Consider the following 25346-nt stretch of genomic DNA (forward strand, 5'->3'; position numbering starts at 1 on the left):
GAAGCTTCTGCAAGAAAGTCAAGCAGAGCCAAATGATATGCAAAGGAGGATCAATCAGATAATCTGTTTACAGCAAACTAGAGAACAAGTTTTCAGCAGAGTGCAGATATTACAAGAAAAATTGAAAAAGGCCTTTGATAGGAGAACCAAAGCAGAAGATTTCAATGTGGGGGACAAAGTCTTAAAGTGGGATGCAAGAAGAGAAGAGAAAGGAAAACATGGAAAGTTTGACTCTTTATGGAGAGGACCATTTGCTGTCCAAGAAGTACAAGGTAACAACACTTACTTCCTTAAAAGTCTGACTGAAACTGACTTGGATGAAGGTCCTGTCAATGGCAGGATGCTGAAGCACTACTTTGACTATTCCCCATGAGTAGAAACTAAGGATTCATTGTATATATGCGGATGTACATATAGTTTTCTGTTTTAGATTGTAAAATACAGTTTTCCAAGTGATTCACCAACCAGCAAGAGGCAAATAGAATCAGAGGTCTTTCAAAGAGGAAGCACACAATTTTGACACATTTATGCAGCAAATTTCAAGATTAAGATGGGCAGTCAAGGAACAAGGCAATCTGACCTGCTGTTCTTGGTCTTTCAAAAGAAAAACCATCCCCATGTGGAGCCACTGTTGGATACCTATACCAATAGGTTTCATATTTCATGATTGGCCAAGGAAAGTCCAAATATGCTCTGCTTTGGTATCACAAAGATCCCATATTTCCTAGAGAACAAGAGGTGTGTAAAGTGTTTCAAATGTTGATGACCTTATTTCAAATTTGATGGATGATCCAACAGTTTAACCTGGATCATGCCATGTTTCAATTTTGAGCTATAGAATAGAGAAAGAAGTCTGTCCAAACTGCTTAATCTTGGCAGACCAGTAGTTCAGGTAGAGAAGAAAAGGTTCCCAACAGCTCAATCTGGGACCTTGGAAGAAATAAGGGTAGAAGTAGATAGAAAAGAATAAAGAAAAAGCCAAAGAAAAGAAAAGGCAAGTAAGGGTTTGCAATTCCAAGTGCACCCTCCAAGGAGAAACAAAAAATGCTAGGAAAATAGCTGGGTAAGCAGTTGTGGTTGCAGAAAGGGTATTTTCACCATTACACATATGTCAAAAGGTGTTTTGCCAAGGCAAAATCTATCAATGGACAAAGTGGTTAATTCCATCAAATTGCAGCAAGAAGCATGACTAACCTCCCTTTCCCCCTTAATTTCATTACTAACATTCCCTTTTCAGCTGAGATTCATGGAGAGAGATCATGGTTTTATGGTGGCTCTTGTTCATTCAGAAACCACATTTCTTGTCTAAAATCTTTTCATTTTGATCTAGTCTCTAAACTAAAGCAGTTTCACATGAACTCAGTGAGATCCCCCTCATTTGCCCCTTTCATTCATATTAACCTCTAATTCTACTATATAGCTCCCCCATCTTACCTTGTCCCCTAATAATATTAACACTATGGTGTATAAAGCCCCAAATTCTATAAATACTCCTCCCCTTGGCATTATAGCCATATGTTCTTCAAAAGGAACCAAAGTGACCTCTGGTCACCTTGGTGAACCTATCACGTCCCATTCCCCCTTGCTACAAGCCAACTTGCTCCTCAAACCACCATTTGCATTGAAAAAACCCTTATAAACCCTCTTTTACCCTTAAATCCTTTGCAAAAATTACCCAAAGTCTAAAAAGCCCGCCTCTGGCACATTTCCAAAAGGTTAGCGCGCAGTTTGTTTTAATGGAAAACATTGAAAAACCATTAAAAAACTATATTACAAAGTTTTCCGCCTACGCTTATAAATCAAGCACCTTTTTACCTCACCCACCGTCGGATCAGATCTTAAGGATCCGACGATCCACAGCGATATCGGAGCGGCCCCCATGGTGGTCCTTTACCGCCCGAGAAAGTGACGTTGCGTCACGTCACGGGCAGGCCACGCGTCAAACAATAAGGGCTCTCGGAGCCAGGCCTGACACTTTCAGCACCGTACCCAGACCGCCCCGAGAGACCGTAGCGGCTAGCCTTAACCATAACCGCTACGGTCCTGACCGCCAGCTGCCCTCCTATGTCATATCGCCACGTCATTTCTGCTTATCCTTTTGCCGTTGATTGGTCCACCTCGCTGATGACATGGCTGCCACCTCATCGCCCCCATGGACCAATAGCATACCGCCACGTCACCCGATGACGTCAGCTGACGTCACCTCACCTTGACCCACCAATGACGTCATGCTGACGTCATCACTAAAAAGCGCCAAAATGGTAAAAAGGTCCATATTAACCCAAAAAACCGTGTTTTTCTCACTTTTTACTCCTGTCGCTACTTCGGCTCTGCATGGCTGTTTACGTCCAAATTTTCGCCAACCTACTCAGTTAACAAAGGCGACCTCCAGAGCTCCAACCGTGCACGCCCATGCGACCTCTGTTCGTCAATTAACAGGTATTTACCGTTTGCTGCCCTCCATACGCCTGTTATTGAAATTAAAGTTACTCAGAGGGCTAAGGAGACCTTAAAAATTATATTTTCACCGGCCATTTCCCTCTGCACGTCCACATTTGCAACTGTGAAGTCCAAAAACACCAGCCGAGCCTTAATACCTGTAATTTCGCTCAAAAAACAACATTCACCGCGTATTCCCGGCAAATTTCTTGTTAAACTCAATTCACCCACTAAAAGAGGACATAGTGAGACCATAGAGAAGCCCTGCTCCTGAAACAAACAGTATTTCAACTGCTGTTGTGTAAATTCCTCCTCTGGTATCTGAGATACAAACTGTTTTTACAGAAAATCACTTCTACTCTGTGTTGCTTCCAATTAAACCATCCACCTACAATTGTTGAACTTTGAAGAAGATCATGGAGACTCCCATTGCTCTCAACATCAAGCCCCTCAATGCCCCTCACCAGGAATTGGAGTGGAAAGCCCTGGGAGATATGGATTACCAAATGCTGGACTGGTTTCTTATGGGCTCCAAATATAATATTCAGATGCTGAATGAGTTGAAAGCCCATCATCTTAGTGGAGCAGACATTTTGGGAATCTGGGACTCAAACCTGCCAATCTATAACCTCCCCCAGGTAAATCCTATGCCAGAGTTGATATACAGCTGCCAGGAATGCTATGACCCAAGCCGAAGAGCTGTCATTAGCCCCTCAGGCTTAGTTTTGTTCCAGATCACCTCAGAGAGTATTAATGAGATGCTGCACTTCCATACTGCCAAGCAATTGACCCCCCTCAATATGCAGAATTTGATAAAGAAAGGAAGCAGGCTGACAACCGACCAAGTCATTAAGATTAATCAGCTGTTTGTGAAACCAGGCTCTGAATCCTTCAGAACTCCTCCTATTGGATATCAGTACTTAAATGAATTGGGCAGGATGTTAGTGGATTTGATCAGCTATGCCCTAGGATTCAAGGGAATGGAGGATGTGGATGAAACCATAATGGCAATGCTGTCTCTATTCTCTCCTGGTAAGCCCCCAGCTGTGCATTATGATTATGCTACATACATTGCAGATAAAATCCATGACCAGTTTATGAACTTGAAGAGGGAAAGACTATTCAGGTATACCTCATACATATACCACCTCTTCTTGTTTTATCAACCAGCTACCTTCTCTTTTCCTTTGAAGCAACTCAATGCCCAAGGAAATCCAAGATCAGTGGTGTTCTGGACCTCTGTCTTTCACTATACATCTGTGTCACCTTACACATACAATGAGTTCATTGACTTATTCATTTATCCAGCCTTGACAGTATTGCATGGTGTTCCTCCTCCAAGGCTAACTAATGATATGAAGAGAGTTCTTCACCTAAACAAAACCTACAGCATTGGTAATTGGTACCTCTACCAAAACCACACAGTCATCAGAATATATGGCTGTGAGTTGACACCTTTTAGGTTACCAAGGTATGTCCCCATGAGGCTTTTTGCCTTGGAATATTTCAGACAGTTTGGCAACTCAGACTACCTGCATTTTCAGAGCAAGAACAAGAAGTCACAGCTAAAGGTGAGAAGCCAGCTGGGTCCTTTCCTTTACAATAAGAAAGAAGAGGGATGGAAAGAGGCAAACACTATCCTGGAAGGCCTCAGACTGCAAACTAGTTTTGAATGGATACCCTATGACCCCAATCATTTTGTCTCCCTCAGGAGGATAAAATACAAATTGGGTAGTTATGCACACAAGAGACAACCTGAGATTGAACAGTATGCCAATGCATCAAATTGGGAAGAGGGTACCTTAGAAGAAGAAATAACTGCTGAAGAGCTTCTAGAAAGAGAAGCTAGAAATATACAAAAGCAAGCTGACTTGGAAAATTGTGGACAGGTTCCTCATTCATACAGAAGACAGCTTGGATCAGCCGCTTCATCATCAACAACACAGCAGCAAGCTGCCGAGAAAACACCACAAACAGCCAGTAAAGATAAAGGGAAACAGGTGGAACAGCCACCTCCATTGACAGAAGAGCAAGTGGAAACATTGGTGCAACAGCAAGAAGAGATGGAGCAGCAGCAAGAAGGGCAACAGCAAGAAGAAGTGCCACTTAAGGAACAGCAACCCTTGCAGCAAGAAAGGGTGATTGACACTCCTAGTTCCACTGAGCAACAGGCTCAGAATATAGTGCCTCCTAGGGCAGAAACTACTTTTGATGCCTCGGTCCTCCAAACCCCACAAAAGGAGGACTTAACCAGGAAAAGAGATAGAGAGACTCCCCTGACTTCATCCATCAATCCGGGAGAGAAAAGGCAAAGGTTGAATGACTTCCCAGAAGATGATGTGGCAATAAGACAAGCATCGGGCATGGGCCCACCCAGCCGAGAAGTGTCAGCCAGTTCATTCCAGCATGAACATGATAGAGCTATGGGAGGAGAGGTCAGTTCCTCCAGCCAGCACCAAGAAGGACAAGTAAGCATCAAACAGCAATTTATCGACATTAAAAGGAGGAGTGATCCTATTAAAATACAGCTGTACAATCATTTGCTGAACCTGGCTCCCACCAATCAGCAAAGACTCATGTCTGCCTTTGATGTAAGTGAAGTCAAAATGATCATGAGTCACTTCATGCCCACAACTCTGCATCCCCAATCTACCTCGGATTACCTAAGGACCAACATGGAGGTTCTGGCTAAAGACATACACCCTATGGATAAAATCGAATTGCATAAACAAACTGGTGAAATGGTGTATGCCTCCTTGGCAGATGAAACATTGGAAAATTATAAATTGAAGAGCAGCCTGGATAATACAGCCTCTCAGCTAGAATTGGAGAGGGCTTCATCACAAGCCAAGGACAACAGAATCAAGTCCTTGGAGGATGTAATTATAGAAATAGGACATGATCCTAAAGATGTTAAAGGTATCCAAGAACTGTTAAAGATAAGGGATCAAGACATGGCTGCCTTAAGGAGGAAAATCAAGCTCCCAGCCACCATCCATCCTCAAACAGATGAAGTTGCTCAGCAAAGGCTAGAAAAGGATGCTACGGATTTGATGATATCCTTATACAAGGAGCTGGTTCGGACTCAAGACCAGCTAGGACAATCAGAAGCTGCAAAGGCAGCATTACAGATAGCATTGAGACAGAGAGAAGAGGGCCAAACTTCCCAGCCCCCTCCGGAAGTAATCAATCTTGAAGAAGCTCCTCCAACAACTACTCTTCCTCCTCAGCAGACAGGAACTACAGCACCATCTACAGCAACAACTACGCCAACAACAGAGCAGACTCCTAGTCTGGATATGCAGAAGCTGCAAGCTGAGATCCAAGTTCTTGAATCCCAAATGAAAGAGCTTGATGAAGTCAAAAGGTCTTTGACTAAGGTGAATGAAAGATTTGACAAAAGCAAGCAGAATGAGGCAGCAAAGGAAAGAGAGGTAAAAGCTCTAAAAAAGAGAATAGCTGAACTAGAAAAGGAGCTTGCACTAGAAAAAGTAACAGCAGAATTAAAAGCAGTCCTCTGGGGCAACATTGGTCGATCCATCACCAATCAGTGGCAGTATATTGAGACTATGGATGAGCAAATAGTACTCATCACAAAGGCAAACAAGGAAATACACAGAGCTAGAGCAAGCCTTGGCCACATGCCAGATGCTGCCAGCAGAATGATCAATATTTTAAATAACAAGACAAGCTCTCAGCTGGCCACAATAGGAATTACCAACAGGACTGAGACAATCTCAGTAGTTAAAAGAGTCCTGACACTACGAAGTCTAGTTGGAACGCTGGAGAGGAGAACACAGGATATGCAGACCGAGATCAACAAATTCCTGGACAGATTCCTGGCATTACAGAACAGAGGCCTCCCCAGCATATTAAGCAGTGTAGGAAGACTGCTTACCCTGGAAAATTACATCAAAAGGGTTGATGCCCATGCTGCAGCACAAATTGCAAAACAGCCCAGTACCTCAGCAGAAACAGGGCCAGCATCAGGGCAGAATTTGTATGATAGGGTGGATAACCTATTTTTTATCATGAATGAAATTGATCACCTGTTTGATACACCACCAAATTTCTTTAAGTATACAGAAGCAGATGAAACTATGGAGGCAATCATAAAACACCAATTGCCCACACAGGAAGTATGGAGGAATTTGACACAGATAATCTTATCAGGCCAGAACCTGTAGCGTTAATTTTCTCCAGTTTATGAACAGTCATGCACAGGCAGAATTTTGGTGGATAAATCTACAAGGAAGAGACAGATGCTGAGCCAACTCAGCATGGCTATTTACTCACCACAGCAGCAATCACAATCACAGGTGGCAGACCAAAAATACAGCGCACGAGCCATAAAGTCGGGTTCTCAATCATTTGATCAAAGTATCCCAACCGACTCAGCAACTCCCAAAGGCCAAAATATCTTCTGACAGAACATCAAGACGCCTTTATTTTGTATTCAATGCTGTAATAAATTTCTGATAATAATATCTCAAAAGTTGGTGAGAATATTAAGTCTGAGGTAACTTAGAGCTCAGATATTTTTGTAAAAATCGTAAGTATATATGCGCCCCGCACATAAGCTTAAGGGGTTGTTGTTTTTTTCATTTTGGGAGATCTCACTTGCTGTAAAATTCTCAGAGAAATAATACAAAGGGTGAATGGAATTTCCGAAGCTTGGCGTACCTTGATGCATTGTGATGAATGGTGAATGTTGCAGGATTCCAGAGTGTTTCATAAAACAATAAGTCTTTCTCGAATCTCTGTATTACATGTTTTTCGAGTCTTTTGTTCTCTTTTATTGTTTAAATGTCTTACACTTAATAGCAAAGTAGAAGAATAGTTCCAGGATTTAATCACTGATTACCCTGAACTCAAACTAAGCTATTATCCATGTTTTCTTCAGATACAGTGAATGAAGTGTAATTCTTAATTGCTGCACTTTAAAACTATATCTTTTGCAGTGATAGACATTCCCAGGGATTCAAGTTTTGCCCCTGAGACATCTATCCGTTTCTCATACCTAGTTTGGTGGAAATACTTAAATACTTTAGTGAAAATTCTTAAATGCTTTCACTGTTTGTTTCACCTGTTCATGTTATAAATCAAAAACTTTGTTGTATGAAGTATCCAAATGGCCATGTAAGTTTCACCAATTCACCTCAAGGTTTCTAGACACCTGTAGCCATAGACTCCATTGCCCAATGATATTTGACTCTTTGAACAGTATATCACAAGACCTGAAAGAAACTCTTCAACCAAAACATAAACAAAACCTGTGCATAATACCTAGCCTAAAAACACTATCATAACAAATACAAATCATAAAGAGAGAGCCCTCTTTGATCACAGTTTGGCTAGAAACAGTGATCCAAAGACTGGTTAGTGGTTACCCTGGCCGTATTCCCTTGGGAGTCATAGGGAACAACCTGGGTGTTAACACATATCACTACACATACTACAGTCTCATGCATGATGCAATAAACCATACCAGTGTACGTGGACATAAACAATCATAAATATAGATGATACACCAACATACACTCAGACAATACATCAGCATAATCATGGACAACTCACATGCATAAACACATATAATCAAGCATAAGCGGATAATAGTTGTAGCAATAGGTAGAAACATGTAACTAAGCATACAAGAACAATACATGGAATCAATATATAACAACATGCAACCAATTCACACTCATGATGACATACTTCATACAACAACATCCTCTTTGACATCGTGACATCAGTACAACCATGACTAACACCATGCATATGCAACAAGCACATAGACTAGAAGGATGATTAACACACGTGCAGCAACATGAATGCATGACCAACACACATTCCATCTAGTCCTCGGGGTGAACCATGCTCCGATACAACTCTGTAACACACTCCTCTCACACCTACCCAAGTAACTACCCAACGAGGGTAAGCATGTGACAAGAGGCTACTATAATTGGATTCAACCTCCTAGGTGATGTTAAGGAAATGGAATCAATGAAACACATTACACATACCTTCCACATCAGCTACAGTACCCCTAAGAACCATCCCAACACTTTTGCTAACCAAACCCTAGGTCCCACTGAGGTTTTAGGCGACTTGACGTCTGGACGCTCCCATGCTATGGGCCTGACAGCGTCTAGGAGGCTCTGGATGCTCTCATGACAAGACATGCCAGTGTCTAGGGAATATTTTACTTAGTGATATGCTAGCATCCCCGATATTTGAGCCATTTTTTTAGGCCCAGAGCTTAGGTCACTCCGTAGAATTGAATGACACCTTTAGAACATAAATATAAGAAGAAAATAATAATGAAAATGTAAACACTTGAACAAGACCTAAACCATAGCTCTACTATCCATGATAGGAATTTTGCCAAACATGTCATGAATATATAATCTACAGGTGTAAACAACATATTTAGGCATAGGGGTCTCATACTTATATGAGAATCACTATGAGCATTGTTCCCTTATATCATTTTCTACATAATCATCTATTCGGACATAGACACATTGTTCATTCATTTACAAGTAAAAACATGATGAGAGCCATACATAGCTACTGTCATAAAACATACACATAACCAACATAATAAAAATAGAAATACCATGAATACATTAGCCATAGAATCAACATATAAGCCAGTACATTTACACATGAAAAACCAAGGGAATGAATTTCCCATTAATGAATGTAGAAACCAACCACGGATTGGACTACCACGTTCCACCTGACCATAAATTGGTTCAGCAAAATCTCTCTTCAACCAACCACTCCTGTACCATATTCCAAGCATGAATGTGGGACTCATAACCAACTGCAAGGAACCAAGCAAGCATGGATACTACTAGAGTTCTCCACCTACACCATGAGGAATTTTAGTGCCCCCTAGTCTCTCATATTTTATCGTAATCCATAGTCTAATCTAGGGATCCCTAGGCCCTACACTGCGACCCACTCTCTAGGCTTTACCATACATCCCATCCCTGGACTACTAGGCCCAACAAAAAGAAAACCACCTCTTGGCTTTACCGTATATCCCACCATTCACCAGCAAGGATTCCTAGGCCCACCAAGGCACAAAATCTTGGATTTATTGCAATCCACAGTCTATCTCAAGGGTTACTGGGCCACTGGCTTTTCCGTGATCCATATTCTGGTTCAAGGATCACTAGGCCATGTGATTTTCATTTCAGAGATCCACTCCACTCAACTTCGAATTCATCTAACAATCTAGCTCAATAGAAGTTTGAGAACCCATCTCATCAAGGCTATATGGAAATGGAAAGGCTAGGATGAAAACACTGTCATAGCTGGAAAAACCAATGCCATGACAGAAAAGAACCACATGCAATAGCATGCATGCCAAATCTAGCAAGGAAATCAAACATGCAAATCAATACCTGCAAAGAATATTGTTGTAGCTGCTTGATCCAACTCTTCCTTTCTTCCTTTCTCCTTCATCTTTCCTTATTTTTCTTTATTGATCCAATGCCAAAGTGCTCCAAGAAAAATTTGTGTCCAAGAGTGTGTGAGAGAGAGAGAGAATAATGAGAAAGATCCAAAACTAAGTTGTAAAAAAAAGGTACCAATTTATCCTCAGAATCCTTTTTATCAATTAACCTTCTATTTTCTTCATTTTCCATTATTTTCCTTCAATTTCCTCCTCAGATGCAACCTGTGACATTTCCCCTTCCTTTCTCCTAATTTCCATTATTTTTCCTTAAATTTCCTCCTCAGATGCAACCTATGACGTTTCCCATTCCTTTCTCCTAATTCCTATTATTTTCATTAATAATTGTGACAAAAATTCCATTTTGCCTTTCAAAATTCTTATCCATAATAAACCAAATGAACAACCCCTAGGATGTCTTGCCCAACATTTAGCTTGGAATAAGTTTTCCATCAATCGTGGTTATTATTTTTAACTTTTATTACATGGAATGTCCACCAATGTTGTTACAAGTGGTTACCCTGAATGTTAGGGTATTGGTTACTTAGCATAGTAGGGTACTGGTTACCCTTTGTGGGAGTGTTTTGAGAGTGCACAGGACAATTGGGATAATATCCTGTGTTGGTTTGAATATGGGTTGCAAGTGGACCACTAAATGATTAGAAATGGGGTTGTCCATTGTACATATTTCTTCACTGTTGGAAAGTGCTTCTATGTTGATTTTAGGTGGTGGCTCTAGTTAAACCATCCAATGCATTTGATACTCCCAGTTTATATTGTTTGTATGACTGTAATCAGGGGGCATCCGGGAGTATGGAGTAAGGGTACCCCAACTAAGTGTAAATAAGCTCAAATTGTTGAGCTTTACTAATAGCTTTCTCCTCTATCTAGGGCATGGTTGTAGCCACATATTTTGCAATTACTGGCTGAAGATATTTAAAAAAGAAATATAGCCAAATGCCTTTTATTACATTCACTTTACAGAGGCTATGACCCTTTCACCACTTGTGGATATGGTTTGAAATATAAGTGGATGTAGTTTTCCAAAAATGGGTCAATAGTTCTAACATAGTGTCATGTCGAAGTGGGAGCTAAAAGAAGGTGAGGAATGAGGCTAAAGGTTGCATGAGAACCTAAGGTCTCACTGACATACAATTTCACTATAGGGTGTATGAGGGTGCATTGAAACAACCATAGATGAACTGAGTCTTCAATGATGTTGTTGGAGGAACACTGCCAATGAAAGGTCATGATGTGGTAGGTGGGATCTCCCCCTGTTTACCTTCAAACTTGGGAATTTTTTAAGAGAGCTTAGTTAGCATGGGAGGACATTCTGAATCATGGGAAATTGGATTGTGTGTGAGCTTAGTTAGATTTGGTAGGTTTAGAGAAGCTACAAATGAGATTTTGTCAGTATTTTCATATTGGAATGACCTCTACATGTAGTTTGAAAAGAGTTCCCTTGTGGAGAAGAATGAGTAGGACTGTTTGGGGGAGTAGTATGTGGACTCCCCAAAAGGTTAGTAAAATAATTACTTTGAGTGGGAGGGGTCTAAAGCAAGGTTTCTCTAATAAAGGATGACCCAATCAAAGTGGTTGAATAGTGTCTTCTATGCCTAGATGGTGAGAGACTTGGCACACCTCTCAGTAAATAGGGGAGGTTTAGAATGCAACAAGAGGGATAGGTAACTTTTGGCTCCCATATGGTGCCCTTTTAGGTGTGTGTTACTTTATCTGGTGAGAAGGGAAACTTATCAAATAAAAGTAACCACATACATAAAACAAAGTGTTAATAAGTGGGTGATTCTCCCTTTAACTTTATGTTATCAAACCAATCAAGAGAAAAAAGGTTTTTTGTGTGCTTTACGTATGATAAAAAATCCTAAAAAGACCTATATGTTGTGTCCACTCAAACAATAACTAGGCCTTGTGAGGATTCTATAGTAGGGTACTAGGTTCATGTCCTAAAAGTATTGGTGATTCTTCAAGTAGCCAACAATCAAACAAGGTATAAAGAGGAGATATAATGGGTGGTACTGGGACGATGTCCTAAAAGTACTAGTGACATTTCTAGTAGGCTTACCAAGATCACCTCATGTCTCCATGCTTCCCACACCTCAACGTATAGGGAAATATGCCCTAATATTTTGCAACTAAGGTTATCTTTATGCCATATGAGCTTATGTAGGTGGATATCAATGGCTACCCGCATATTCCACTTGGACCCCCACCATTGTTTCTTTTAGTTTTTCACTTTCCTTATTTGTAGCATAATTTACTATTTTTGGCAGTTTTTCGGGTTCTGAAATTCTGGAGTTGTTTTGAGGCCCTAAATGACATTTTTTGGGGAAAAACAGGCCCAACATGGGTCATAAACTAATGTTGTCCATTCAAAAGTTGAATTACTTGGATAGATATTTCTAACGAGGTATTGTGCGTGTCAAACAGAGATCGTATGTCAAAGTTATGACCCTCGGAAGTTGATGTACCAATTTACCCAAACGGGGCCCATAGTTTTGCGCTTCATCTCATAGGGTTACGTTTTTAGATGTTTAGGGTTTTCCATTGTTTATCAATAATAAATAGGCCTTTGCGCCTCATTGTAACACAATTTAGAGGCATGTAGCCGCCACATCACTTCTTTGAGATAAGCTACCATCACTCGAGCTAGTTTTATTTCCATTCTGTTGTAAGCATATTTCAATATTTGATATTAATGAAATGAAGTTTTATTTATACTGCATATCTGCATTTATGGTTATATCTATAATTTGTTACATTCCTATCTAAATCTGGATCAGTGGTATCTATCAGGTCAGGAGGTAACTCCTCAAATGAGATATCATTATTCATTTAGATTACTCATAATTATATACATAAGGGAGTGACTCTTGGATTTCATCTCCCGATGAATCTTCCTTTTTCATTATCTATTATTTACACTATTTATAACTGTTCACCCAATCCCCATGATTAGGTGTCAACTTTCCGCCCCTTAATTTCAAGGGATGTTGGTGAGTCCAAGCATCATTCTGAATCTTTCAAGATTTTCTCTTCCAAGTGCTTTGGTGAAGATGTCTCCAATCTTCTCATTTGTGGAAAAATGGCATAGATGTATTGTCTTGGCCTCAACCTGATGTTGAATCGGATGGTATTTTGTATTGATGTGCTTCATTTGATCATGGAAATTTGGGTTCTGTTGTGGCCAGCAACAACCCCCCCCCTTTTTCTTTCATTTAGTATCAAATCATGATACTGAATGAATGGGGACCCTTAGATAAATTTTTTAAGAAAAGCTAGACTTTCTTTTTTTGAAGTTACAAATCATAATTTAGAAAAGGCATCTTAGATATTTTTCTCTGGAAGACGATAGGTCTTTTAAAGTCGTGTATGCAAAAAGATAGGAAACATCTTCGTTACTCTTCTAAAATCAAAATACGCGCCACCCTCATGATTAATAACGACATCGCATCGCACCATACTGATGTCCATAACAAAAAGCCAAGAAATTCGCCGATCTGCGATATTGCGATCGCTAGATCGCATATCGCATAAACAAGCCAGACGAGATTTGGTAAGCATTAGGTTTTGCAATCTGCGATATTGCGATCGCGCGACATGCGAGGGTATGTCAGCAAATCATAAAATCACCTTAGTACGAATCCTTCGGGCGTGCCTTTCAAAGGAAAAGCCACTTACCATTACCTGACCTGAAATCATGCGCTTTTAATGTTAGTAAGTAAATTGGTTGTCAGTCATTAAGAGGATTAAAGAAGCGTGCCTTGTTGGATATTTGCTTCACGTAAGGTGGCGTAATTGATTTATCTCTTGCATTTAAAACTCTCCCATCACCTTTCTGATCAGACATTCCATTTCACTTGTAATCTGCAGGAAGAAAGTGCAAAGACGACTCAGAAAGAAACACAAAGTAAAAATGGGAAAAAAGAACAAAGCTCAGAGCTCCGAAGCAAGAGAGAAGACCAAGGAGATGGCGCCCCTATACACAGATACAGCTTGCAACCGCGATACATGAATCTCCACATGGGAAGGCATGTACAGGCTATTAGAAGAGGAGAAGCCGAGAATAATGAAAGTGATTGCCGTTGCAGGTGCACCACGCTCCACTGAAGCAACCCTAGAAGACCTAGCATGTTCATTCCTTCACAGAATAGCGGCAAGGCCTAAGATTCTACCATACACAGATATGGTCAAGTGGATTCTGGATGATGGAGAATTAAACAACAGACAATTCAAGATTCAGGGACATGGGCTCCTGGGATCTTTCGCCGCCCAAGATCTGAAGCTAATGTACCATCTACTCGAACCGCAAGCGACCTATAATGCAGAATTTCTTAGGAAGTTCGCAATGGAAAACCCAGATCTATCGGACACCACTAAAGAATGGTCTAGAAGAGATGAGCCATTAATGAAGGATAAGAAAGGTATGTACAGCACTGGTTCCCTTACTTCTCCATATTGTTTTGCTGCAGCCATGCTGTGTAGGTTGTTTGGTATGCCCGATATCAACAAGTTTTCATCTGAGTGGCTGCCATTAATCGATGCTGCCACAAATGCCGATTTAGTAGACTGGGCTAAAATTATTTCCGATACTCTATATATGGCTGTGGCTAGTTACAGGTCCAAAAGATCCTTTTCTCAAAGGGTCTATCCTCCTTTCTATTTGGCTGCCTATGTTATGGATTCTGTTTGCCTTGTATCTAATTTCCCCATTATGGGATGGAAATGGACTACCCAAGACCCGTTGCCTATTCACGTCTATCACAAAGTCTTGTGGGATTCCCAGTTTGCCCCTCATTTTTACCAGATTTGCCATGGGCTTATATTGCCCATATATAGAATGATATATGGTAAGGACCCCCCAAGGTGCTCTCCCGAAGCTGAGACCGACATCATCTCCATCGCAAGATGGTTTGGGGAAGAATGGTTTACTTACATTCAAGTTTATGGAAGCACTGTACCTCCACATGTCCTACCCTTGTATGTCCCAGATAAGCTTTTGGCTCGAGAAATCGCTTATCAAACCTGCTCCGAAGGCGGCTTAACCAAAGAATTAAAAGATAAGAAAAAGGCCATTTGGCCTCAATTTCCCGTCAATTGTGGGGCCTTCTCTTTATTTGATGCAGGACACGCTTTTGATGAGGTGGAAAACTTGACGTGCCTTCAATTATATAAGTTCCCAATGAGGCCATTCGACCCAAATAAAGTTGCCCAAGAGTTTACTACGAACGTCAAGATAAGAGTGTTCTTCGGACACAAAGATTTGTTTGACGATCTCTTTCAGGGTAAGAGCTCACTCAAAGAGATTTTGCGAGAATCTCAGTTAAGGTTATCTCCAGGTGAACTCCAGAAATTCACATCGTATAGAGATAGAAGGCTGGCCAACATTCCACTAGAAAGGCTACGAATACCTACTAGAGAGCCAACTCCGACCATCAGCCTCAGTGAGAACTCCAGCACTTCGAAATCTAAGTCCAACGCCGCACGAGAAGGTTCCGAACACCCTGAAGAATCTGTGCATGACAAAAGAATTAATGAAGAAGCAGTCAAAGATACAGCTCGGTCCAGTGTAATGTTTCAGCAACAAGTTATCACCTCGCCACCAAGAGATGTTCCCCCTCCGGTTATCGAAGCTCCTCTTGTCACAGCAGAGCTAGATAAAGAGTGGGAGTCCTTCAATGAATTAATCAACCTTGAAGGGCAAGTCCCAAAGACGCCCGTGAACGATACACAGGAGGTGCAAGAAGTTGCTCCAACCATAGTCAGCGTTACCACAGAAGCAGAATATCTCTCCATCACTCCATCCTCAGAACTTCTACTTAACGTAGAAGAAATTCCCCCACTAGATGTGTTCTACAGTCCCCAGCACAAAGCAGTTGTGAGAAGACAAAGAAAGAAAAGAAAGCTCGAAAATGCACTGTCTCAAGACGCTGAACATTTAGACGTCTTGTGGAAAGACCCAAGTAATAATCCTATAGAAAATCTTACGAAGTTGTCTCAAATTGCAGGAGTGTATGCTTCTGCAACTATTGACAAGGCCTCTGAAGTTTAGCAGCTCTTAAAGGAACGAGAAAATCACATACAACTGCTACAACAACAGTTACAGCAAGCCAACTCAAACAATGAAGCTTCCAGACAGCTCAAAAAGCTCCAAGAAGACTTCCAACAGATGAAAATAGGCTACCAAAAGAGTCTTGAAGAAAAAGAAAAACAACTGCAGGCGGAGCAAGAAATGCACAGAGATGAACCTAAGCTTGCAGAGTTTATTTCAGATTCCATCGGCTTGAACGAGCAACTACTGCAGTAACAAGAAGAATTGGGGCGTAAAATATCACAGTGGAGGCACTTCTGTGAGCTAAGCGACAAAATCACCAGTCAGGTGGTGGAATTGCGAAGCGAATATGATCAAAACGACAAGAGATTGACAGAGTATCTGACATGGCAAGATGATGAGAAGGGAAAAAGAGCAGGAGCACCTAGAATTAATGAAAATCATAAAGAAATGCTCTTTAATAAATGGGACGAGTAGATCACGCAGGCATAGCAAGCCGCAGAGGCAGCAGCGACACAGGCAAGTATTCTTATCGACTGTGTAAATGAAAATTTACACAGGGCCAATTTGATTTCAGAGACCACCTCGGGATACCTACCAAACAAGTTGCAACTGGAGACAGAATGGAGGCAAAAGGCACAGGCAAAAGGGAAAGCTATCCAAGCACTGGCTAGACTGAATTGGGAAAGTTACTGGATGTACCTGGTTAAACCACATAGCCAATGGATGACGGTAAAGTGTATCATGAACATAGCCGAGAAGGTAGTGCCAGCTCTTATGGATGCCGTTTTCGCAGCCTAGCTCAGAACGGAAATTAGCCAGCCGACTCTTCTCAAGCCTATGTTAGAAACATGAAACTTCAAAGACCAAGTCCACAAGTAGTTTTATTTAGAATGTTGTTTCTTTTTGTTTTAGTTATATTAGAAAAAGGACGGTCGTTTGAAAACCGAATCCTTAATTTTGTAATAATACTATTATTAGGATTAGGACATAGTATTTTAACCCTTCTCATTGCATTGGAGAAGGGTCCAGAAATTTGTCAAAAACTTGTCCTCAGAACATGCATTTCTGTACCTCAGAGGAGGTTTTGATGAATGGAAGGATTGGATTTATTGATATTTGCATCTTAATGTCTGCTACTGATGTTGCATTTCTGTACTCTTAGTAGGTGTTAGAAGTAAGTAGAAGTAAATCATTATTACTTGAAGTTTGTGAGTAAAAATCAGTCATAAATGGTACTTTTATCTCTTAATGAATTTCTACTTATTTGCTTAGAGTGATATACAGCTGATGTTATTTATATGTTAATGTATAAATGTGTGGTTACCATTTGGCACTTTTGTACGATGGAGTCATTTGTTCATGCTTGACATATGAATGATTTATCATGCGATATGCAGTCCACAACTGTCCTGTTTAACTTCTTATGCAGAATGGTTTATCTTAAATGGTTTATATTCTTATAGTAGCTGAATAATCTTCATTACCAGTTATTATATGAAATCTTTTTAGATCGCATGATGGAAAAGATATACCTCGGGTTAGCGTAGATTGCACATGTTGTTTTCATTAGATTTCAGCAGCTTATAGTCAAATCATGAGTTAGATTTAAATTAGCTCTCAAAAGTTCTCAAAGAAACAGCATAATCAAACCCTACACACACACACACCCCTTAGATCGGGAAGCTGGTCCCGTTATCCCCAGTCGGACCCGCTACACCAAACGGGCAAGGAGCCGCCAACCAGGTTCCCGACCGGGTGGGTATCTCCCTTGTTATTGACCCGATTTCAGGGCCATCAACATATTTGGCACTAGAAGGAGGGCCTGAGCATAATACCTGTTGGAATGTTTTTGAATTATAAATCTTGAAACAGGATGACTACTCGTGAAGTTCCTATTTGGAGTTGCATCTATGTTCATACCTCTTCCAACATTCCACTGGACGTGGTAAGGCTATTGTCTCAGGTAAAGTTCAATGGTAAGAAAAACTCTTCCGCATTCAATCACGCCCTTCAGTTCATACAAAAAGTTTCAACTTCTGATACTCAGAAGATTGATGAAGGCATTTTGTGCAGGATTTTCACTCTTACCTTCACAGCAGAAGCTACAAAATGGTGCAGAACCCTCCCAGTTGTATCAATTCATGGCTGGGACTTGTTCGTTAAGATGTTCATCTTGGAATTTGATTGTTATGATTACGACCAGGTATATGATGAAATTGATTATCTTAGAGAACAAGATAAACCCGTAAGGGATTTCAATATGCGATTTCATCTTAAATGCCTACAGTATGATCTCGAAAAAGAGCTCACAGACGAAGAATCTTCAGATTACGATGAGTATTTCCTACCTCCTGTGTCTGACCAATCAGAAATTAATTCTACCTTTGTTAGCTTTTCTTCTAATATGAATGATCATTCCAAGTTAAATACACAAAGCATCCATAATGCAGAAAATCTACAAAGCCTAGGAGTCATGCATGCTCTACTACCAAAAAAGAGAGATGAAGATGCTAAGAGCAAAATTACCTTGGAAACAGAAGATGACTCTGACAATATCATTTCAAGTCAACGAATGCAGATGCCAAGGTTAGATCAATCAAATGTTTCTCTTTCAAAAAGTATCAGCGCAAAAAGGTATGATCTAAAGCCCGACATTTGTGATGGATCTGATGAACAAAGTTTCTTTTATGATGTTTTTAAATGCATTGTTCCAGATTTACATTTTTCTCTTTATCCTGATGTTTTTAGTGATGACAACCTTTCCCCTCTTAATATTCAAGATATCTCAAAAACTACAGAGGGTTATTTAAATGACTCATCATTAGGTTTTCAAGTTAAAGAGATTGCATTAACACAGCTTTCGATCAAGGATAAAAAGGAATTGCCTGACCTCCCTTGTCAGAAAACATACAATGAAAAAGAGGAACCTAGGGAAATCTGTAGAGTCTTTTGTGATAGTTACTTTGACAATGATAATGTTGTTGCGTTTTCTCAGATAACTCAACTAGGGTCAGAGGATAAAGGACAACTTAAATCAGAAATCATGTCAGTCCACCCTCATCTCGAAGTAGAAGATCACTTAAATGATTTTACTATCCTAGGTAATACCCCGATCTATGATTCGTATCATGAGGAAAGCTCCATCCTAGTTTGTAATCATGACCTAGTTCCCTATTCACAAAACCTGGCCAGTTTTTGTGAAAAACAAGATGTTACAAGTAAAGCCCAGTCGTGCTGTAACACTATTTGTATAAATTCCCAATCATTCCTTTCTCACTCAAACTCATTATGTACAAAATCGGATTTCTTTTCAAATCTTCAAACTTTGGATAGATTATGTTTTAGCGACTTACATATGAGAATTTTCTTCTCAAACAAAATCACAAAAAATTCGAAATTAACAGATAAAAGGTTACAAGTCATTGAAATCAAAAAATCTTGTCCACAATTTGACTTGCTATCTTTCCTATTGCGACATCATCAATTCACAACTGAAATTCATTCTGATTTTTATGATCCAATAGGTACCCAGTTGGAAACAACTTTGCATAAGCAAAGAAAATCAGCCAGAATTCCAATTGAGGTTCTGTGTTTTTATTTCTCAGCCAACAATTACGATCCAAGAAAAATTCGTTTCTTTTTATTAATGCTTGGAAGATTCATTCGGCTAGGGATAAAAATGAATAGATGGTTCCATTGGAAATATCATTTCACATAGTTATTTCCTGTATATGGTTAGAATAGGAGTAGGAGTAGGAGTAGTTTAGTTAGGTTTTTGTTTTTTAATAACTGATAGGCAAAGCTATACATATTCTCTTCATAACCTCAGAAAATATTTGCCTATCATTCCTTTTTAATTTCCTCCATAATAATGTTTGTTCTGATTCAATGACATTTGACATTTACTGAAGATACCTTGTCTCTGTTTAAAAAATGGAACTTCTACTACTATCAACAGCGAATCTTTTAAAAATTTGATCTTTATTATCATTAGAACTTCAACCCATATATGATGATAATTTCAAACTCCAAAATTTTGAAGAAAGATATCTCAGTATAGGATTTGTTTTAAGTCAGCACAATGAAAGGTATCAATTTTAAGATAAGTATTCTCTGTCAAAACAGCCTTTATCGCCCTATCATTGTCGTCCAGAACTTTCTTAAGGAAAAACAATGACTTCCTCCCTGCTAAAAGGGAATTACAACATTCAGAGAAACAACCCAAGAAAAACACTATATCTCAAAGAATAAGAGGTATCATCACGAGCCGGCTTATCATGATCACAAATATTATAACTTGTTGACTTTGCCAATACTGTCTATCAAAACAGGGCAACGACTTAAGATTGTTGCAATCAAAAGACAAGAGGTCTCATCACGAGCCGGCTTGTTCAGTAAAAGTGTAAATCAAGTGAATGACTGTGTCATAATTTGGCCACCAAACCAAGACATTGTTCTTTAGAGAATTAAAAAAGGAAAAGTGTGTAAAAAGGATTTTTCTCTGGAATGTTGCGAATAACCTCAAGCAGGATAAAGGATCATTGCTGGTTAAAAGGTAACCCTGTCGAGGCTATGGACGCCTGCTGGCAGCAGAGGCTCTACCTGCGACTAAGGAGCATACTAAAGGACTGATAAACAGAGAAGACTTTATTTTATGTTTTACAAAGACCAAGTAACAACTAATTTAGATGCAAAGACGAACTGGGTGTACAAATAATTGAAACGGAAAGAGTTTGAAACGAAACATCATAGGCAATTTGAAGTCTCATTTGTCTTATCTTTTTATAATAAAGTTCATAATTTTTAAATTTTTCAGAAGTTTTTAAAAGCGTCAATAGAAATAACAGAGATAACTGGTTCTCCCAAGTGAATCGCCAATTGTTGTGGCCAGCAACAACCCCCCCCCCCCCCCTTTTTCTTTCATTTAGTATCAAATCATGATACCGAATGAATGGGGACCCTTAGATAAATTTTTTAAGAAAAGCTAGACTTTCTTTTTTTGAAGTTACAAATCATAATTTAGAAAAGGCATCTTAGATATTTTTCTATGGAAGACGATAGGTCTTTTAAAGTCGCGTATGCAAAAAGATGGGAAACATCTCCGTTACTCTTCTAAAATCAAAATACGCACCACCCTCATGATTAATAACGACATCGCATCGCACCATACTGATGTCCATAACGAAAAGCCAAGAAATTCGCCAATCTGCGATATTGCGATCGCTAGATCGCATATCGCATAAACAAGCCAGACGAGATTTGGCAAGCACTAGGTTTTGCAATATGCGATATTGCGATCGTGTGACATGCGAGGGTACATCAGTAAATCATAAAATCACCTTAGTACGAATCCTTCGGGCGCGCCTTTCAAAGGAAAAGCCACTTACCATTACCTGACCTGAAATCATGCGCTTTTAATGTTAGTAAGTAAATTGGTTGTCAGTCATTAAGAGGATTAAAGACGCGTGCCTTGTTGGATATTTGCTTCACGTAAGGTGGCGTAATTGATTTATCTCTTGCATTTAAAACTCTCCCATCACCTTTCTGATCGGACATTCCATTTCATTTGTAATCTGCAGGAACAAAGTGCAAAGACGACTCAGAAAGAAACACAAAGTAAAAATGGGAAAAAAGAACAAAGCTCAGAGCTCCGAAGCAAGAGAGAAGACCAAGGAGATGGCGCCCCTATACACAGATACAGCCTGCAACCGCGATGCAGGAATCTCCACATGGGAAGGCATGTACAGGCTATTAGAAGAGGAGAAGCCGAGAATAATGAAAGTGACTGCCGTTGCAGGTGCACGATGCTCCTCTGAAGCAACCCTAGAAGACCTAGCATGTTCATTCCTTCACAGAATAGCGGCAAGGCCTAAGATTCTACCATACATAGATATGGTCAAGTGGATTCTGGATGATGCAGAATTAAACAACAGACAATTCAAGATTCAGGGACATGGGCTCGTGGGATCTTTCGTCGCCCAAGATCTGAAGCTAATGTACCATCTGCCCGAACCGCAAGCAACTTATAATGCAGAATTTCTTAGGAAGTTCGCAATGGAAAACCCAGATCTATCGGACACCACTAAAGAATGGTCTAGAAGAGATGAGCCGTTAAAGAAGGATAAGAAAGGTATGTACAGCACTGGTTCCCTTACTTCTCCATATTGTTTTGCTACAGCCATGCTGTGTAGGTTGTTTGGTATGCCCGATATCAACAAGTTTTCATCTGAGTGGCTGCCATTAATCGACGCTGCCACAAATGCCGATTTAGTAGATTGGGCTAAAATTCTTTCCGATACTCTATATACGGCTGTGGTTAGTTATAGGTCCAAAAGATCCTTTTCTCAAAGGGTCTATCCTCCTTTCTATTTGGCTGCCTATGTTATGGATTATGTTTTCCTTGTATCTAATTTCCCCATTATGGGATGGAAATGGACTACCCAAGACCCGTTGCCTATTCACGTCTATCACAAAGTCTTGTGGGATTCCCAGTTTGCCCCTCATTTTTACCAGATTTGCCATGGTCTTATATTGCCCATATATAGAATGATATATGGTAAGGACCCCCCAAGGTGCTCTCCCGAAGCCGAGATCGACATCATCTCCATCGCAAGATGGTTTGGGGAAGAATGGTTTACTTACATTCGAGTTTATGGAAGCACTGTACCTCCACATGTCCTACCCTTATATGTCCCAGATAAGCTTTTGGCTTGAGAAATCGCTTATCAAACCTGCTCCAAAGGCGTCTTAACCAAAGAATTAAAAGATAAGAAAAAGGCCATTTGGCCTCAATTTCCCGTCAATTGTGGGGCCTTCTCTTTATTCGATGCAGGACACGCTTTTGATGAGGTGGAAAACGTGACGTGCCTTCAATTATATAAGTTCCCAATGAGGCCATTCGACCCAAATAAAGTTGCCCAAGAGTTTACTACGAACGTCAAGATAAGAGTGTTCTTCGGACACAAAGATTTGTTTGACGATCTCTTTCAGGGTAAGGGGTCACTCAAAGAGATTTTGCGAGAAGCTCAGTCAAGGTTATCACTAGGTGAACTCCAGAAATTCACATCATATAGAGATAGAAGGCTGGCTAGCATTCCACTAGAAAGGCTACGAATACCTACTAGAGAGCCAACTCCGAGCATCAGCCTCAGCGAGAACTCCAGCACTTCCAAATCTAAGTCCAACGTCGCGCGAGAAGGTTCCGAACACCCTGAAGAATCTATGCATGACAAAAGAATTAACGAAGAAGCAGTCAAAGATACAGCTCGGTCCAGTGTAATGTTTCAGCAACAAGTTATCACCTCACCACCAAGAGATGTTCCCCCTCCGGTTATCGAAGCTCCTCTTGTCACAGCAGAGCTAGATAAAGAGTGGGAGTCCTTCAATGAATTAATCAACCTCGAAGGGCAAGTCCCAAAGACGCCCGTGAATGATACACAGGAGGTGCAAGAAGTTGCTCCAACCATAGTCAGCGTTACCACAGAAGCAGAAGATCTCTCCATCACTCCATCCTCAGAACTTCTACTTAATGTAGAAGAAATTCCCCCACTAGATGTGTTCTATAGTCCCCAGCACAAAGCAGTTGTGAGAAGACAAAGAAAGAAAAGAAAGCTCGAAAATGCACTGTCTCAAGACGCTGAACATTTAGACGTCTTGTGGAAAGACCCAAGTAATAATCCTACAGAAAATCTTACGAAGCTGTCTCAAATTGCAGGAGCGTATGCTTCTGCAACTATTGACAAGGCCTCTGAAGTTCAGCAGCTCTTAAAGGAACGAGAAAATCACATACAACTACTACAACAACAGTTACAGCAAGCCAACTCAAACAATGAAGCTTCCAGACAGCTCGAAAAGCTCCAAGAAGACTTCCAACAGATGCAAATAGGCTACCAAAAGAGTCTTGAAGAAAAAGAAAAATAACTGCAGGCGGAGCAAGAAATGCACAGAGATGAACCTAAGCTTGCAGAGTTTATTTTAGAGTCCATCGGCTTGAACGAGCAACTACTGCAGCAACAAGAAGAATTGGGGCATAAAATATCACACTGGAGGCACTTCTGTGAGCTAAGCGACAAAATCACCAGTCAGGTGGTGGAATTGCGAAGCGAATATAATCAGAACGACAAGAGAGTGACAGAGTATTTGACTTGGCAAGATGATGAGAAGGGAAACAGAGCAGGAGCACCTAGAATTAATGAAAATCATAAAGAAATGCTCTTTAATAAATGGGACGAGCAGATCACGCAGGCAGAGCAAGCAGCAGAGGCAGCAGCGACACAGGCAAGTATTCTTATCGACTATGTAAATGAAAATTTACACAGGGCCAATTTGATTTCAGAGACCACCCCGGGATACCTACCAAACAAGTTGCAACTGGAGACAGAATGGAGGCAAAAGGCACAGGCAAAAGGGAAAGCTATCCAAGCACTAGCTAGACTGAATTGGGAAAGTTACTGGATGTACCTGGTTAAACCACATAGCCAATGGATGACGGTAAAGTGTATCATGAACGCAGCCGAGAAGGTAGCGCCAGCTCTTATGGATGTCGTTTTCGCAGCCCAGCTCAGAACGGAAATTAGCCAGCCGACTCTTCTCAAGCCTATGTTAGAAACATGCAACTTCAAAGACCAAGTCCACAAGTAGTTTTATTTAGAATGTTGTTTCTTTTTGTTTTAGTTATATTAGAAAAAGGACGGTCGTTTGAAAACCGAATCCTTAATTTTGTAATAATACTATCATTAGGATTAGGACATAGTATTTTAACCCTTCTCATTGCATTGGAGAAGGGTCCAGAAATTTGTCAAAAACTTGTCCTCAGAACATGCATTTCTGCACCTCAGAGGAGGTTTTGATGAATGGAAGGATCGGATTTATTGATATTTGCATCTTAATGTCTGCTACTGATGTTGCATTTCTGTACTCTTAGTAGGTGTTAGAAGTAAGTAGAAGTAAATCATTATTACTTGAAGTTTGTGAGTAAAAATCAGTCATAAATGGTACTTTTATCTCTTGATGAATTTCTACTTATTTGCTTAGAGTGATATACAGCTGATGTTATTTATATGTTAATGTATAAATGTGTGGTTACCAATTGGCACTTTTGTACGATGGAGTCATTTGTTTATGCTTGACATATGAATGATTTATCATGCGATATGCAGTCCACAACTGTCCTGTTTAACTTCTTATGTAGAATGGTTTATCTTAAATGGTTTATATTCTTATAGTAGCTGAATAATCTTCATTACCAGTTATTATATGAAATCTTTTTAGATCGCATGATGGAAAAGATATACCCCGGGTTAGCGTAGATTGCACATGTTGTTTTCATTAGATTTCAGCAGCTTATAGTCAAATCATAAGTTAGAT

General features: G+C 40.2%; 1 pseudogene; it reads left to right on the plus strand.

The window, feature by feature from the left end:
- The first annotated feature begins 18453 nt into the window (after positions 1 to 18453).
- Positions 18454 to 25346, plus strand: part of LOC149239684 (6-phosphogluconate dehydrogenase, decarboxylating 3, chloroplastic-like) — a 41004-nt pseudogene continuing 34111 nt past the window's right edge.

The sequence above is a fragment of the Pinus tabuliformis genome, chromosome 8, assembly GCF_031772625.1.
Source record: "Pinus tabuliformis cultivar Carrire ecotype Pingquan chromosome 8, CPIR1, whole genome shotgun sequence".
Lineage (NCBI taxonomy): Eukaryota > Viridiplantae > Streptophyta > Pinopsida > Pinales > Pinaceae > Pinus > Pinus tabuliformis.